Genomic DNA, 8139 nt, shown 5'->3' with positions numbered 1-8139 from the left:
GAAGTCAAAGGAAGCAAGAGGCTGGACATCCAAAGGAAAGGGAGAGACCTGGACATGCAGCTTTGTTTGCGTGAGTTATATAATATCGGTTGACACTTGAAATAGCATTGTTCAAAATAAAAATTTCTCATATATATGTTTTCCTAAAAAGTAAAAATAGCATACCTACTTTTATTGACTATCCGATCATTAAAAATAAAAATAAAATTTTCTTGGTAAATGCACACATACTTTGATCTATTTCTGTCTTTAATCTTATGTTGTTGGTATTCTTCTGAAAATGCATTTTTATTGTCTTTTTGCTTTTGATTACTTAATTAAAACTACCTATGGTAATCTTTAGTATTGCATTTTATTGTTAATAAATCTGAATGTGTTGATACTTTCAATTAACTTTTCAATAAACCATAATATGTTTAACTGAAGAAAGACTCTAAAGGTGCTGAGGTGCATGCAGGCTCAGAGAACATTCTGATAAATGGAAACTATTCTAATTCTTATTCTGCTCATCTGCTCATACTGAAATTTGGATTATTTCAACCCAAATATTTTCTCCGGTATTGGAGCTTTTGTTTTCTGCCTTTAATCAAAAGCCCCTTTTCTAAAAGATATTTAAAAGATAAGACTTGTCAAATTAAGTTTTCAAAGTTTATAATTCATTCATAAATTTTGTCAAATTCACAAAGCAACATCTTAGGAACTCTTAATTTTATTCCATTTTAGTTCACCATGTAAATTTTCCACACACAAATTAAATCCCCATCAAAAGTCACTTTAACAAATTGATAGATTCCAAATCACAAGAATAGCATTTTGAAAATAAAATCATATACTTTATTTGAGCTCTTATCTTTTGCATTTTCAGTTCCTCTCTTGCTTTTGTTGGAGTATTTCAATGTTCTTTCATTTTGAAGCTTTTGATGAATAATTTCAGTTTGCTAAGAGCTTCAATATGAAGATTTTTGGTGATTCATTCACTGAAAAATTTGAGTAAGGTTTACCAACTGACCTTGAAGAAAATACAACTGAAGTTTGAAGAGTTACTTATAAACTCATTTAATGTCATTGTAGGACAATTAGAGTGAATTACAAAGCAGTTGTTTAAGTGCTCAAGTACTAAAATATGATTGATGTTGGACAGCAGAGAGAAAAAGCAAGTAACCCCTTCTGAGTTGATTTCTGCTTATAAGTTTCTTTATTTACTGATAAGAATTTTCTCCCACTAAGCAATGTTCACTCAAAATTTAATTTCATATAATAACAACAAAACAAATACTTGAATCTTCAGTTTTGAGCTTTTTAAATGAATTCACAATAACATTACAATAATATAATGTTTTAACCTTTGACTAAATGAAACGCAAAAGCATTACTTTGATTCCATGAAATGAATGAAAACAATAAACCATTTCCAAAATTAAGGTAAATGACGTTTTATCTGAAGCTTTTGTTAATAGTCAAATCAGCAACAACCATTGCTTCATTTTTTTGTATGTGAGCTAGATAACCGCTTTTGGTACAAACTCATTGCTGTCAGAAAGGTTTATTGTGAAAATGAATAAGTAAATGAATCAAACAAACAAAAATACATTATTACCAAATGATAAAATAAATACTAGTATATTTATAATACATAGTAAATGAAAAAACTACTGAAGCAAATGCATTCATACAACCTCTTATATATTCTTTGATGGGACTGATCCGTCCCTATGTTTTGTAAGTACTTCAAATATAATGCAAATATAATACAAAGTATACAGATATTTATTGGCAACCTTTTTGTTTTGTCCACTTAGCAGATGGAGGAATGAGCTGCAGCATTATTAGCTGATGCACTAAGTGTCCAGCAGGGTCAGCAGTGCAGAATTCTTTTCCCTCCACCACCCATACCCAGAGAAAGTTATCCTAACCTAAAACTACTACATTTCATTTTATCATTGACAAGCACTTGGCATACTATCTTTAAGAGGGAAATATTAATTTTGGTGTACGGAGGGGTCAGGAAATGAGGAATGGGTATTTCAGGTCAGCTTTTAATTCAATCATACGTTAAGAGAGAACGCTGATCACATCATATGCATTTTACATACCACTAGGCAAGATTATTGCAAAACTTGAACATAAAATCGAAGGTCTACCAAACTCAGCTTGGCCTATGTTAATGTAAGCTTAATTGCATTTATTTGTAATTCCTACTTCATTTCAGATTCAAATGAAAACAGGACAGAACTCTGGCAGACAGGTGTTTACTAAGATTGTTCCAGGCAAACCAGGAGGAGTGGGTTAACCTTACTATGAACCATTCTATTGTAGGATCCTTTTCAACTGAGTAGTCAGAAAGGAATGACACATGTTCAATGAGGAAGGCTGCATATTGGCATCCTTGCAGTGGTATGCTGATAAATATTTAACAACTACACCTAGAAGTGTGAAGGGTGAAACTTGTAGCATTTTTCCAATTTCTATGGTGTAAATATCCCACCAGGGACAGTTTCAAGCAGCCAAAGTGAAGTCACTGAATGCAGAGCTGAAAAGAGTCCTGAACGATCAGTCTTAGCAAACAGGCAGGAGCTGAGTTCAGCACACCAGTAGCTGTCTCTGTAAAGAATTCAGAGAACCACACACACAAAACACAGAAACATAGCCATGTACGAAATTCTAAGGATAACTGCAATGCGTATTGTAGGCCAGATATTAGGAGCTCCCCATCCCCATTTTTCTCTTGCATCTTCTATACCTCAGAGATTCTGATGATCCTATGAGTGATTTTATATCTCACTTTCTAAAGAAAATGAAAGCAGTAGTATTACTTGCACACCTAATTTTGTGGATTAAGAATCATACCTATACACACATATTTATAGAAAAATGAAATACTTTTGTCTGGAAATAAAGGGTCACATCAAACCTGAGGGTAAAATTTGTAATTTGCTGTTTGAGTTGGAAAGGATAGCTTCAAATTTTGTATTGATTGGCATACTAGGAAAACATCATTTGGATTGGAATACTGAATTAGTCTTTGGACAGTTTCAGAATGCTTTAATTTTGAATACCAAACTACCCTCCTTCATCACACACAAACATCCCATGTTGCCAAATACCATTTCAAACAGAAAGTGAATCAGAGTTCAGTCATTGTCATTGTATTTTATTTCTTAGAAATTATCCCAGCGGAGAAAATATTTTTCTACTTCACTGAAATGGAATATTTTGAAGGGCTGAAATTTAAACCTTTAAGTGGTTGGTTGCCAACAGTTTTTGTAGCTAAAATTAGCATTATTTGCATTGTTTATAAATATTATATTCTGTAGCCAAATATTTTAATATTTTACTAGCTTTGGGGGAATGGATTTGTGGTGATTTGGAACTGGAACCAAAAAAGCAGGTTCTTAAACTTAATCCATTCTTGTGAGCGTGAACCCCATACTAAGGAGGATTTTTTGTTGAGGTTACATCATTTAAGGTATGGTTCACCTCAATCAAGATCGGTCTTAATCCTATTACATGAGAGAAACCCATGAGAAGTAAGAAGCTGAAATTCAAGAGAACTGGGAAGAGAATTGAGAGACCAAGAGAGGCCACCATATGCATTGCCATCTGACATATGTGTTGCCAAGAACCAATGATTGCTAGAAGCCAGCCCCAGAATGTCAGTCTTTGGAGAGAAAGCAATACTTTGATGATGCCTTGATTTGGAATTTTACCTGGCCTGAAAACTGCAAGATTTTAAATTCTCATTGTTTAAGAATTTTCATGGTATTTGCTTGAGCAGCCTCAGAAAATAAAAAAAAAAGATTAAAAATAGTTATTTTCATAAAGCACACACAAGTTGATATGATCCTAGGCTATCAAAATAGATAATAATTAATTGAAATTTATGTAAAATATCTGAAGAGTAATTAGGTATTTAAGTCATGTCAACAAGATATATTCATTTCTATGACTACTGTAACAAATTACTACAGACTTTGTGCCTTAAAGTAACAGAAACCTGTAATTTACAGTTCTGTATATAAAAAAATCTGATATAATCTCAATGAGCCAAAATCAAGATTTCACCAGAGCTGCATTCTTTCCCAATGCCCTAGGAAATTACCCATTACCTGGCCTTTTCCAGCTTTTAGGGGCTACCTGCTTTCTTTTGTGTGTGGCTTACTTCCTCCAACTTCAAAGCCAGCAATGTTTTGAGTCTCTCTGGCCACTTTTCCATAGACACATCTCCTTTTCTCTGTTCACACCCAGAAAAGTTTCTCTGATTAAGGACCATTTGAATAGATTGGACCCAACTGGATAATCCAGGATAATCTCCCCATTGCAATGTCCTTAACATAATCACATTTGGAGAGTCCCTTTTGCCATATAAGGTAACATATTCACAGGTTCCTGGGATTAGGCTATGGAATCCTTGGAGAGAACGTTATTTTGCCTATCACACAATATGATATTTTTTCAGCTATGAATATACTATGTGAGAAAAGCTCTAGATACAGCTCATTCTCTTGTCACTGCTCTGAAAAGAAAAATAATTACCTAATTTTATACTAATTTTAAGAACAATAAATCACAAATAAAGCTGTCAAGTATTTTTTGCAGCATGCATCAGATGCTACTTTCTTGCATAACACCAAGATGAGACTATAGCCAGATATAAGCTACAATACTGGAGAATTTCTTCAGTACTGTAATTGCTTGAAACTTTTTTTTGTGGCAGCCAGATGTCTATTGTTTTTGTTTAGTTAGAAATTAATTCTGTAATTGTTTAAAAAAGAAGCTTCATGTCCAAGGCCACACAGGTGGCTCAGGTGCATTTCAATAACTCTGCTGTTAGTTTCTCTAATTAGAACCAGGATTGTGGATATCCATGCATTTCTTTTTGAAGGCTGCATGCCCACTCAATTAAATGAAAGAAATAAGCTCTCAGTGGAGCTTCCTGAGATCTTGGGCAAATGCTGTGTAAGTTATAATCCACAAACTACCTCAAAGATAGAAACAAAGGGATATATAAATGATTCAATTTTAGTTTTAAATTGTTAATAATAGAGCTATTATTTTGTCAAATTTAAATCTAAATAGATACATGATTGGCTATTTATACATAAGCATATATTTCTGTTCAATATATGTGCCTAAATAAAAATAAACCTCTACTAAATAATACATATATTTTAGAAAAGATTTCTTAAAAATAAAGTTTCTAAAATAATTATTAGAAAGAAAAGAAGAAAAGAATATTTAGAAATAGAAGTTATATAACACCACTGAACAGAAGGGGAAAATCACCAAAATGGATACAGGGATATCTGTGATTGTCTGAAAATGTTGAAAATGGATGTATTTGTGAAGGGAAAATAATCTATAGAAGCATGAGATAAACTCAGCTGAACATATTAAGCAACCTCATTTCCTGAAGATACAATTCTACTATCATCATCTTGACTGATTTTTACATTCAAAGAAAGAGTTTGGATGTGGTTTTAGTGAACTGATAGAATTGAATATCTTTTAAAGTTTGTGTTATTAATTATAGGTATATACTCAACGAAATGATGAAGGTATTTGATAAATGAGCCAGCATCCAGACTTTATTTCCCAATTTCAAATCCAATTCTGAATAAATCACCTGCATCTCTCTCACTCTACTTCATAAAAAACTAAAGAAATAGACCTGTTTTTAGTTACTTTCATCCTGTTCCAAGAACCTGAATATATATTAAATTATATACATGCTGTGGTTGCCTTGAATACTTTGTAAAACAAGGCAGAATATGAGCAAATAAAATGCATGCACATATTGAAAAGTAATCTTTGTTAATTTAAGCCATGCACTAGATATGATGGATTTTATTGGAGAAAACTAGGCCAAGATGTAAATTAAATGGACTATAGATTCTACTTTTTAGAAACTCACACATACAACTGAACTAAGAACTATCTTGTACAGAAATATTCTAAATATTCACCAACCTATCTTTATTAAGAATTTCTATTTTTTTTCTTACCTTATCCGGGGCACTTGGGGTTACTTCAAAAAGTGAGATTAATATCCAAATAATGTAGTTTGTTACTCATGTAAGAAATACATTTCTCTTTAAATTGTATTCTCAACAATTGTTTTGGGAATAAGACAGTTATAAATAAATAAATAAACAAATAAATAATCTCTCTTTTTCCACATATTGTGTGGTTCCCAGGATTCTTTGACATAGACAACCTTGTACTTGATCTCCCCAGACACACCATGCAGCAATTTTTTTCTGAGTTCTTGCTGCTTGCCAAGGGCAGTGTCACAGTGAGGTTGGCTCATGATCAGGTTGAACCACACACACATCCTGGTTTGCCTGGGACAATCCAGTGAACACCAGCTAGGTACATTTCTGCAGAATTAGTTCTGAATTGTTTATTTTGTAATAAAATATTGTTATGCACTTAATCATGTACCCCACAAAGACATGTTCACTCCTAACCCTGGTCTATGGATGTGAACCTATTTTTAAATAGGATATTTGAAGATTTTTAGCTAAAATAGGTCAAACTGAATCAGAGAAGAGCTTAATCCAATATGACTAAAGCCCTTATAAGGAGATGAAAGCTAGAAGAGACACAAGATGACTGAGTATGAGGCAGAAGGAGATGCACTGCCATGTGACAGATACAGAGATTAAGTTATGAATTGCCAGCAAGAAACCATCATAATGCTATAGATTTTAAAGTGAAAGCATGCCCTGTCAAAACCTTCATTTTGGACTTTTAGCATCTAAAACTTTGAGGCAATAAATTCTTGTTTTGTTTTTTGATTTTGAGTCAAGCAGTCTGTGGTATTTGTTATAGCAGCCCTAGCAAACTAAGACAAGTTTTACTTACAAACACATGTTTTAAAATGGCCAGAAGAGGTTTGGTAGACTTCATTTTCTATTTCAAGCTTCTCCAAAGGTTTTATCCACTAGTGTGTGAAGCTCAAGATCCTCTCTTAACATGTGGTTAAGTAAAAAGGGTGACCAGAATAACTCATTACTCTTTCCTGATGCCTTCTAGTTACAACACGCTGTCGCTTTCAAGGACAGTCTTCTAGGTTCTAGCTGATGTCAAAACAAAATGCACCTAGACACAATCGGCTTAGGGCTAAGCGTATTCCTTTTGACCATCGTTGGTGGTAGTAAAAGGATTCTACATCACTCCAGGACCACTAAGGTATTTATATCCATGGGCAAGGGTTTTCCATATTTTTTTCTCAACAAAGTATTAGGATGCCACATAGAAACTCATGTGCATAATGAATCAACTTCTCACTTTAATGAGGTATATGTTTTGAAAATATTTTTTTATTAGCAGGAAAGGGATATATTTTAAGGTCAAAACTCACAGCATGTCCCTTTTGGTTATGCCTATTTGGCCTGCTAGTTTCATTCATCTATGAAAAAATTTAAAACAAAACAAAAAAAGGACCACATAAAATGGCATGCAATGACACATCAGCAGAATTTGAAACAATCGGACACAATGAGGGACCTCCAAGGGAGAAGAAAGCATTTGGCTGTTTAACTAATTACATGCACCTAGATTTCTATTGGACCTTGTGGTTTTGAAAAGTTCATTTCCTTTCTGGGTCAAATGCTACATATTTACAGACTGTTCTTATAAGCAAGGCATATATGCAGAAATAGAACAAAGTCAGAAATCAGAAAAACTGAGTTCGGATTCTGCCACTTTCCAGTTTTCTTTGAGTATTCGGAGTTTCAATTTCATTACTTATAAAATGGAGATAATAAAAATGTAACAAATAAAACTGTTCTGAGGCTAACCATGATAAAGGTAATAGTAAATTATAAATTTACAAATACAAATGTAACGGCTAACCTGAATTGATTGCAACTTTATCTTCATGGCAATGGTATCAATTTCAATTTACTCCCCTAATACATAAATATGTTCCTTTCCATTGTGGATCATATGAAATATTTCTCTTCTTTTAAAAAATATGAATATCATATCTTCCTAATTTTTTAACCTAGTATATAGAAAAATATCTGTTAAGTAAGTGATGCTTAATTAATACAACCCTAATAAAAAATGAATAAAGTTTTCTGCTTGTGTATTCTAAGTCAGTAGACATGGTATGTTTTATCTCTGCAACCAAAT

Source organism: Tamandua tetradactyla, chromosome 10, assembly GCF_023851605.1.
Source record: "Tamandua tetradactyla isolate mTamTet1 chromosome 10, mTamTet1.pri, whole genome shotgun sequence".
In the NCBI taxonomy this organism is placed as follows: Eukaryota; Metazoa; Chordata; class Mammalia; order Pilosa; family Myrmecophagidae; genus Tamandua; species Tamandua tetradactyla.
The sequence above is the reverse complement of the archived record's forward strand: the minus strand, read 5'-3'. Positions refer to the sequence as shown.